This window comes from Drosophila kikkawai, chromosome 3L (genome assembly GCF_030179895.1).
Source record: "Drosophila kikkawai strain 14028-0561.14 chromosome 3L, DkikHiC1v2, whole genome shotgun sequence".
NCBI classification, from domain to species: Eukaryota; Metazoa; Arthropoda; class Insecta; order Diptera; family Drosophilidae; genus Drosophila; species Drosophila kikkawai.
In genome coordinates, this window is record NC_091730.1 from 25,937,287 (window position 1) to 25,947,602 (window position 10,316).

General features: G+C 36.7%; 1 pseudogene; it reads right to left on the reverse strand.

The window, feature by feature from the left end:
• Positions 1-2,870: 2,870 nt before the first annotated feature.
• On the reverse strand, positions 2,871-9,854 carry LOC121502266 (putative nuclease HARBI1; annotated as a pseudogene).
• Between the last annotated feature and the right edge of the window lie 462 nt (positions 9,855-10,316).

Genomic DNA, 10,316 nt, shown 5'->3' on the forward strand with positions numbered 1-10,316 from the left:
GCAACTCTGCTGACGTCACTCACACTTGTCCACTCTACGTCGAGCACCACCTCCTGGCTGGTCTCGGGTTATCCAAAATAATTGTCACTGTCAATCTGTTGATTTTCACACGTTTGCCGCCGGTTCCGTCGCGCAGACAAAGTCCCGTTTGTCACCCGTGAACTTGAACTTGAAAACTCACAGTCTCGAAGTAAACCGTGCGCTCACACGTTTACTATTTATCTTTGATCACGTCCGCAAGAGTGAAAAAATGCCATGCGGTTTTGCCAAATTTCGGCATGGGTAATTAAATTATTACGAACACTTTCAAACAAGTGTGTAATATCATGAAATACTTGTGTACTGCATATATTTCTGAAGTCATCTCTGTTCGAGTGTGATTTCTCTAGCGCTTGAATGTTGCAGCTATTTTGATCGCATACAACAGCGCGCACTAAGAGCCCAGCTTCTTTGCATAAGCCTTGTGCTTTTTCAAGTAAATCGGCAATTATGTTACCTTGATTTACACTGCAAATGAATGCAGCAGCGCCTATTAAAGCTGTAAATTCACAGTTTAGCCCAGTGCCTATAAAAGCTAACATTCTATTTGCTGGGTTACTATACAAGTAATTATCAGACTTGCCATCACCCAGATCAATAAGCCTCACCGCTTTGTCAGTAAGATATTCATATTTGACTTCGCTTTTAATGCGCATCTCATCAAATATTATAATGCAATTCCTGTCGGATGCATTCATTTTTTCTACCAAACTTTTTAGTTGGAAGAAATTTTGCCCTTCAAAACCAGGCGTAATGTCTTTGAGTGGCAAATGACCTGACGGTGCGTATATAGCACTCGTCGATGGTGACTCTTCTATGGCACTTCCATCTGATGCCCAGTTTGTACTTATTGACGAACATTAGGCTTCATCGCTACTCTCATAAATGTCTTGCACATTTTCTATATTACAATACTTTGAGAGGTGATCGCGATGTTTTTTACAAAAATTTAGTTCATTATCTGAACTACATTTTTGTTTTATGGTTAAGGACTGAGATATCATTATATTTGTAATGATATCATCCTTTACCACTTTGGTCATTTTCTTCCCCTTTCATTTTTTAATGCAACAAAACACGAAATTTTGCCAATTTGAAATTCATTGTCGTGCATTGGTGGCCACCCTAAGTATTCTGTGGGCAAGCTACCTTTTCTGAGTATTGTGCCCACAATACATTTTGCCTTAAAATACTTTAGCCAAATTCGATCGCGTTTTTTTAATTTGGCAATCTTTGTGTTATCAATCCACTGTTTTTTGGAGTGGATTGGGAAGGTAACTTGGTGACCTTAACAATTTTTAATTATGCATTTATTGCTGAAAATGAATAGAATACATGAAAATTGATAGATATTTCAAATAAAAACATAACACCAAACAATTTACAAAAAAAAAATGAACATAAATTTCAGGCTCCGGTAATCGAAAATGGCAAGATTTTTTCATTTTCATTTTTGAAATCGAGAAATTGGTGCTCCGGTAATCGAAAACGAAAGACTTTTTCGATTTGAAAAACGGGCACCTTTTTCTGTCCGGAATGAAAAGTAAACGGCTGTTTTTATATGAAATCAGATCTTATTTAGTTTACTCAGTGGTCTATTGATGTTTATTCCACACCACCACAAGATCATTCTGGCAGGTAGTAATTTTATAAAAAATTTATTTCTGACCCCACCTCAGATTTGACAACAAAATTTTTGCCGTGTTTACCAAGTTTTCTTGTTTTGGCGATAGGTCGATAAGTCCATCGCAAAAAGTTATCGCCAAGGTTGCCATATTGTTGGTGGAACGAAACAGCCAGTTAAAAATGCTTATAAAACATAAATGAATACATTAATAACTTTAAAGGAGAGCCAAAATTGTTGTTTATAAATAATGCTATTTAATTTGATTGCTTAAATGGTTAAAATTGACCAAAAAAGTAATTGGGACCACCGGAATTAAAACTGAAAAATGTGGCAGCCCGCTCTTGTGGAAATCAGCTGTTTTAAGTTGAGTTCATTTTTTAAAATGTAAGTGCACAAATATTAATTGCTTATTTTCAATTAAACAGCTTTTAATTTCAGGGGAAAGCACAAATCAACTTTCCAGAATGAGATTATCCTGGGGTTTATGAAAAGCAACCCAGACGTGGCCAGGGGTTTCAGTAAGGGCGACAAGGTGGCTTGAGAGGCGAAGTGGGCAGAACTTTGCAGCGCCTTGAACGACGTTGGCCCTCCGACCAAAGATGTTGGAGGTTGGAAAAGGGTATTGTCCAACGAATATAAGAAAAGTTGTTTATTATAATAATATTTTCCAGATTTGGTGCGATTGGAAGGCGACAATTCGTTAGAAACTTGCCAAAAATAAGGCCGAGATCAGGGCTACAGGTGGGGGTCCCTACTCCCAGCTCGCAATAAGCGAAGTGGAGGAGGAGATTGCAAAGTTATGCGGTCTCTACGGAGTTGACGGTCCAGCATATGGAGTTCCACCCACCATGAAGCATGAGCTGGATCAAGGAAGCGAGGAGGAAACCGAAGAACCTGCAGAAGCACCCTCCCTTCTGAATACTTATAATGAGCCGAAACCAAAGCATCGTCGCCCGAATCCTGCAGCTTCTCTCGACCTGCAAAGCATGTGCGAGGCTCAGCTAAACATTATTAGTCAGCTCAATTCTTCCATGACGTAGCACTTTAAGAATATGGAGGAGCTGCATAAGGAGTCAATTGCAGTTCAGAAGGAGGATATAGAAAGAGCTTCTAAATAAATTTAATGATATTCTAAGTAAATTAGAGAAATAAAACATCTGTTAAGGTAAATAAGTAGTTGTGAAGAAGAAATTTTTATTTTTTTTCATGTTTTCATATATGTATGAGCAATTTCATCTCGTTCAGATTCTCCCTCATCATCTCCTTCTACTTCATTGTCGTATAAAATATCTTGTGTGTCGTCAAATCGATATTCCTCCGAAATGTTCAAATTTCGCCTTCTACATAAGTTGTGCAAAGCACAGCGTACATTTACTATTCTGCAACAAAACAATGGCTCATATATTGAGCATCGTTGTAGGCCGATATGTTCCATACTCTGGGCTCCTGTAGGGAGTTAAAACCAAGCTCTTTAGCGCGTATACGGAGTCCGCCAAAACAAAATGACGGTTTATAGTGCTAGAGAGGTATTCTCTGGCACTGGAAAGATTCCATATAAAAGAGTCATGGCAGGACCCAGGGTGAGTGGCATCAATGGCGATGATCTCCATGTTGCTGTTGCAAACCTTAGGAATTAAAAAGGTTTTTAGGTTTTTATAACAGATTTCTTTATTGTACTTACTACCATGGCGTTTAAACTATAATACCCCTTTCTATTAAAGAAAACAGAGGAATTATTTAACGGCTTTTGTATTCTAATGTGAGTTCCATCCAAACAGGCAACTATTCTTGGCAGTTGATATTTTCTTAAGAAGTACTCGAAAGATATCTGCATTTGTTGCCTAGACATTTGGAGGCTTATCGCATCCTGACAGAGAAGCCTGTCTAGCAACGGAATAAATACATGCAGAATCTTCCCGAATGTACAGCGTCCAAAGTTTATCTGATAATCCTTGGCCACTGCAAGCTGGTAGCAGCCAGTATCTAGCTATCGCAATACAGCAGCCAATTGGATTGAAATAGGCAATGTCGTAACCTTCAAATGTGGCTTGACTGTCTCCAAAATCCTTTTGAATATATATTTGTCAATCCTATAGAAATTAACAAAGCTGAAAAACAAAAATTTACTGGCCTAATGTTCAATATCTGTAAATGTGATTTACCTTTCGTCGGTCACATTGAAAATACATGTAATGCATCTTAGATGCCTAGATTTTCTTAGTTGAAGCAATTTCTGCCTCCTCATGGCTTCAAAACACGCAATCGGAAATAGAAATGGCATTTTTTTAAATTTGTTTACTTTGACCAAACTCACAAATCAGCTGTTTGAGCGTAAGAATAGACATTTAGCAAAACGATAGCAGAAAACCGGAGCAGCTAAAAACGAAAACGGTTCGTTTTCGCCCAAAACGAAAACGAAAAAATTTTTCGATTACCGGAGCAGGCCTGATTATTAGCAAAATTTTAAATGTTATAATATTAAACCTATTGGTTTTACTGATTAGTCAATTAGTTATTCAAGTAAACAAAATTTTCACTTGATGGCATACCCTTCCCTCAACAGTAAGCTCATTGATTTCAATTGTAATATCTTTAATGGCATCCTTAAGCGTTAAAGGCTCAAAATACATTTTTTTAAACCTAGGCTCTAAAAAGGTTGATTTAACCAAATTGAGATTGTTTGAAACGGCTGAAACCTCTTTTCAGAAAATCTGATAAGCGCTTCCTTGGCTCGTTTACCTTCCATCGTCTCCATTTTCAGAGTTTTAAATTTGTCTGCTAACATTGAAATAAGTGGTATTACTATACTTACAGTTACGTAATGTTCTCCACTTATTTGCCCTGTTGCCTTTTGGAAAGGTTGAATGAGACCACATAAGTCTCGACTACATAAGTATTTGACACGTTCTGATTTCTGTAGCAAAATAAGAGCCACCTAGTTCGCTAAGCCTGAAAAGGACTCCATCATGTCCAGGCAAGAATTCCACCTGGTGTCTACATTTTGTATGAGGGTTTTGATTTTTCCATCGGGAGTTCTCTCATTCGTTTGGGCCTTTCGTAGTTGGTCCATCATAGCTGGACTGTGCTTAAAATGCATGACCACCCTTTTTATTTTATCAACGTTAGTGGAAAATGAACTTATTTCCTTAATAGTTGCATCTACTACACGGTTAATGCTGTGGGCGAAACACGGCACATGTTTGTTTAATCCAAGAAACAGTCTGGAAGCACTTCATGTTGCTTGCGCTGTCTGTCGTGAGAGTTGTCCACTTAATTTGATCTATTTTAAATTCGGCGCACGTCTTTTCCAACAAAAAGGTTACAGAATCACTGGTACACTCATAAAAATGTTTGGATTGGATAGTTGGATTAACGTGACTTATTGTTAATTTAGTAATTCTCGTTATTGATCCCTGTTCTAATTCATATACCTCTCGTATAACATAAAAATCAACAAGTCCGTCAGGGGTTTCAAAATTGGCTTTTAGTAAATTATTTCTTTAAGATTTGAAAAGATGCGGAATGTCATAAGACATATAATATTTTTTATTATTAAAGATAAAGTAAGGTACATTTTCTATTGCCTCCTTAATCATACACGACGCCTCTTACTTTGAACCCAATATTTTCAGCAATGTTCATATTTTTATAAATAAGTCTTTTCAAGCATTCTCCTTTTATATTTGTTTCAGACACAAAATTTATTTATTTATTTAATGCTAACTAATAGTTATAAACTAAAAGTTAACAAAGGATAATGAGCAATGGCTACCGAGGCCTTCCGCTCTACAGTGTATTAACAAAGATATGTGTGTGGAATATGTTATAATTAAATTTTATGTATGAGATTCATTTTGTGTAGAAAGTATATAATTTTATTTGAGTTTGCTGCTGTTGGATTCGCAAGGAGATGGATTGGGTTATCATTGGAAAAGCAAATTGTTCTAACATGTGAAAGTGCAGTGCAGTCTATTAAAATGTGTTGGATGTCTATCGCTGAGGTGTTGCAAAAGGGACAGATACTTGTTAGGGATCTATTCATATAATGGGCGTTTGTGAGTTGTGTGTGTCCTAGTCGTAGTCTATTTATTATAATTTGTTGTTGTCGGTTGAGGTTTGTGGTTTTGAAAGAGAAGTTTGCTGGGGTGTTTAGTAAGATCTGTTTGTACCATTGGGTAGTTTGTGATTGAAGACTGTTCAGTTTATCGGTATAGTGTTTTTTAAGGAGTTGTGTGATGTCTTTGGTGTTGAAGTTGTCTGTAAATATTAGAGGGTATTTGTGTGTTTCTTTAGCTGCTGTGTCTGCTCTCTCATTGCCTTGTATACCTATGTGGCTAGGGATCCAAATTAGTCTGATTTTGGGAAAGAGTTTGATAATAAGTGATCTTATTGTATTAGGGTAGTAAGAGTAATTGTTTATGTTTGAAATGGATTTGATTGAGGAAAGGGAGTCCGAGCATATAGCATATTTGCCGGGTGAACCAGAGCAAATTTTTATAGCTTCATGGATTGCAATTAACTCACTAGAGATTACAGAGGAGTACTGGGGAAGGAGGCCATATTTGATTATGTCAGTATTGTTGGTTACACTGTAGCTTACAGTGTCATTTGTTTTTGAGCCGTCTGTGTAAATGAATTTGTGATCGTGTAGGGAGTTTTTAATAGAGTGGAAGAGCTGGTGGTATGTTATAGGTGAAGTTGTGTTTTTGTTGTATAGGGAAAGGGAGGTGTTTGTGGCTTTAAGAATTATTCCCGGATTGTATTTTTTTGACGTGTAGAATTTGGCGGGAGAGAATGGAAGGGAAAATGATTTGCAGGAGTCGATGATTCTGTCTAATGTGCTAGGGTATCTGTAGTTTCTTTTTGTTTTGACTATGGATTTGGATAGTTTGCCTATTGGGGAGTTATGAGAGAGAATAAGTTTAGTTCCGAGCTTGCTTGTTAAAAGTTTACATCTGTTTTCTAGTGTATTAATTTTAGCTTCAATTAGCAGGTTATAAATAGGAGTTGTTCTAAAGGCCCCGAGGGCTGCTCTTATAGCAGAGTTTTGGGTCGATTTAAGGCAGTTTAAGATGTTGGAGGTTGGAAAAGGGTATTGTCCAACGAATATAAGAAAAGTTGTTTATGCTATATGCTCGGACTCCCTTTCCTCAATCAAATCCATTTCAAACATAAACAATTACTCTTACTACCCTAATACAATAAGATCACTTATTATCAAACTCTTTCCCAAAATCAGACTAATTTGGATCCCTAGCCACATAGGTATACAAGGCAATGAGAGAGCAGACACAGCAGCTAAAGAAACACACAAATACCCTCTAATATTTACAGACAACTTCAACACCAAAGACATCACACAACTCCTTAAAAAACACTATACCGATAAACTGAACAGTCTTCAATCACAAACTACCCAATGGTACAAACAGATCTTACTAAACACCCCAGCAAACTTCTCTTTCAAAACCACAAACCTCAACCGACAACAACAAATTATAATAAATAGACTACGACTAGGACACACACAACTCACAAACGCCCATTATATGAATAGATCCCTAACAAGTATCTGTCCCTTTTGCAACACCTCAGCGATAGACATCCAACACATTTTAATAGACTGCACTGCACTTTCACATGTTAGAACAATTTGCTTTTCCAATGATAACCCAATCCATCTCCTTGCGAATCCAACAGCAGCAAACTCAAATAAAATTATATACTTTCTACACAAAATGAATCTCATACATAAAATTTAATTATAACATATTCCACACACATATCTTCGTAAAACTATGGCAGATTCTTTGGCAAATTTCGCACGCCTGCGCATACAATTCCCAACTGGTCCAAACGTCTCTGGCATGAGGTGACGGTGGCCGGCTGACGGCCAGTTTATATATATATGTATATGTAAATATATGTATACATATATATATAACAAAAACGCAAATGTCGCTTCCAATTTTATTTGGACGATTAGTAAATGCTCTAAGCCATCAATAACGTCAACAGAGAAATTCTATGTTACACTCTTTTTTTTGCAACTTCATCATAAGTTATTATGCATTCTTTTTCAGATTCAGTAATTTCCTTTATAGTATCTTTAAGGGCTGAGTACAAAGATTCGTTGTCTCCCGGCTGTAATTTTTTTATGCTATTCTACTTTTGTAATGATGAGAGACTAGGAAGATTTATTTTCAAAGAGCCCCTCAAAAACATTTAAGTTGAAGTAGACCTGTAATAAATGCTCTGAGCGAACAACTTTTCGAAATCATTCCATCTCATATTTGCTCTATTTTTTTTTTTTGTTAAGAAGCTTTTTTGCCAAAATTTTTTCGTTTCCAGTTAAATTCATTTTGCCAATTTCAAAAAGTATGTTTTTTTTTTTTTAATTTAACTTCCAACCTAATCACCTTTCGTTTTTAAAAAAACGATACTGATAATGAGCCCAAACCAAAGCGTCGCACAGTAGCGCCTTTTTTCATTTTACGTTGCAAAAATCATAACTTTTGAACCAAATAAGATAATAGAAGAATTTAAACGGCATTTGACAGGTACTTGTTAAAAATGTATATATGTACTGCATAAAGTGCCACGCCCAAAAATTCGCCTTTTTATAGGGTATCAAAGTGAATAAATATTTGTTTTCCTTTGAAAACGAATTTTTAAAGTTATAAATTGTTTTGCTTTACTTTTGTTTCTTTCAAATAAAATTATTTTGAACACTGAAAAAATTTTTAGTATTTTTTGTTGTTTAATTTTAAATACTTATTACTAAATATATGCTTACCTATATTTGGTGAATTTTTAATAGATTAAGCATTTCTGGACTATAATCACTTAAGGGGTTATATACAGTTGTACCGCGCAAAAAAATGCAATTTTGTCGATTTTTTTTTTTACATCATAAAAAATATTTATTAAAAATGTTTTGCCGACGTTGTTTAGTACATGTTTCTGGGTACTTTATACATTTTTTTCATAAAAAAATATTAAATTATAAAAATGATATGGCCAAATTCCAAGCTCGTCTTTTTTTCGGTGGTGACTTGCGGTGGACATCATATCCCGAGAACGGTTCATCCGAAATCAAAAATTCAAAAAAATTTCGTTAGTATATTATATTGCCTAGTCCTCTAGACCATGGATTTGTAAAAATTTTGATTAAAAAAAATGGTGCCGCTTTTAACAAAAAATTTACTTTTTCAAGGTATTGTAGTATGCACACATATCGAATACGCACTGTACTTAAAGGGTGCGCACTGTAATACTCTGTTGCAGTGTTTTCGTATTTCAATGTCCCGGTCATAAACCTTAAGTGGCCGAAATATGAACCGATCGCTATGGCTTAGCCCGCACACAGAAAGTGCTAGCGTCGGCTTATTTGTAACGAACGGACTGCACACCCATACCCCTCGCGCCACCACTTGAGTGCGCATAGCCAATGTACATAAGTACATTCTTTTATACATAAGAATATATATATGCAGCCGTCTCTCTGCCGCCGCCTGCGAGCAGCGCAGCTGCGAGACCTAGCTTAAATTAAAACTTAAGGAATATTGTAAAAATCAGAAACTCTTCGAGCGTTGGAGAGGCACCATAGCTGCTCCAATTTAAAACACTAAAATAAAACTAATAAACAAATAAAACCTAAATACCAAAGTCTTATCAATAAAAACTTGGGAATCCTGGAACTTCGGAACAATCTTATTTCATGGCGACCGTGACATAGGATCTGCAATAACAAACAACAACAACAGCAACAATAAAAAGTGAAATAATAAATATTTGTGATGGGAAGGGCCGGCGTGAAAAATCGCATGAAGAAGAGAATAGCCCATTTAAAGTGGCTTTTATACACTAATATGCCACGACCGCCGTGGGCTACAGCCCAGAAACTTGAAGCGGAGCTCGATTTTCTGAAAACAGAAGTGAAAAAGCCAACACTAAAAAGCCCAATCCAAACTCACCTCGCCACCAAGCAAATAAAATCAATATATAACGAAACAACAAAACCTCCTCTTCCGAAGCCAATCCCAAAGAAACCGCAAACCTGCCCGATCGACTGCCCCGGACCACTCAACTCTGCGGCATGCAAATACGCATGTATGAAGACCTGTGCGAAGACCAGCACCGGTACCGCCTGAGCCCATAGGCCCAGGACATCAGCAGCTGAAAACATCAGCAGTGTGAGTGGCAGGCCGCCTCTTACACCTACGAGGGAGCGTCAGCAAAGCCAGGCCGGCGACGACCAGCTGACGCAGACAACACTGGACCCTGACGCAGCCCAAATATTTTAAACATTTTTGCACTGCGTTGCATATTTTTTTGCGAGTGCACTACGATGCACCTTTTTTTTTTAACAATAATTTGTACATTTGAGCGGAATTTCTTCTGCCCGATTAGAAGTGTAGCCTGTAAAGTTATGCGGAAAATTAGGTAGGAATTTTGTAAAACCAGATGCGCGATAACGCGATCAGCAAACATTTTACAGAAGACGAAAGTAAATTCAATAAAAATTGCAAATTTCCAATAGAACCAAAAACCTGTCTTAATGGAATTAATAGGATCAGTAACATTTTTATAGAGTCAAAATAATACAGTATATGAACCCAAAGTATATGAAATAACAAAAAAAATGACG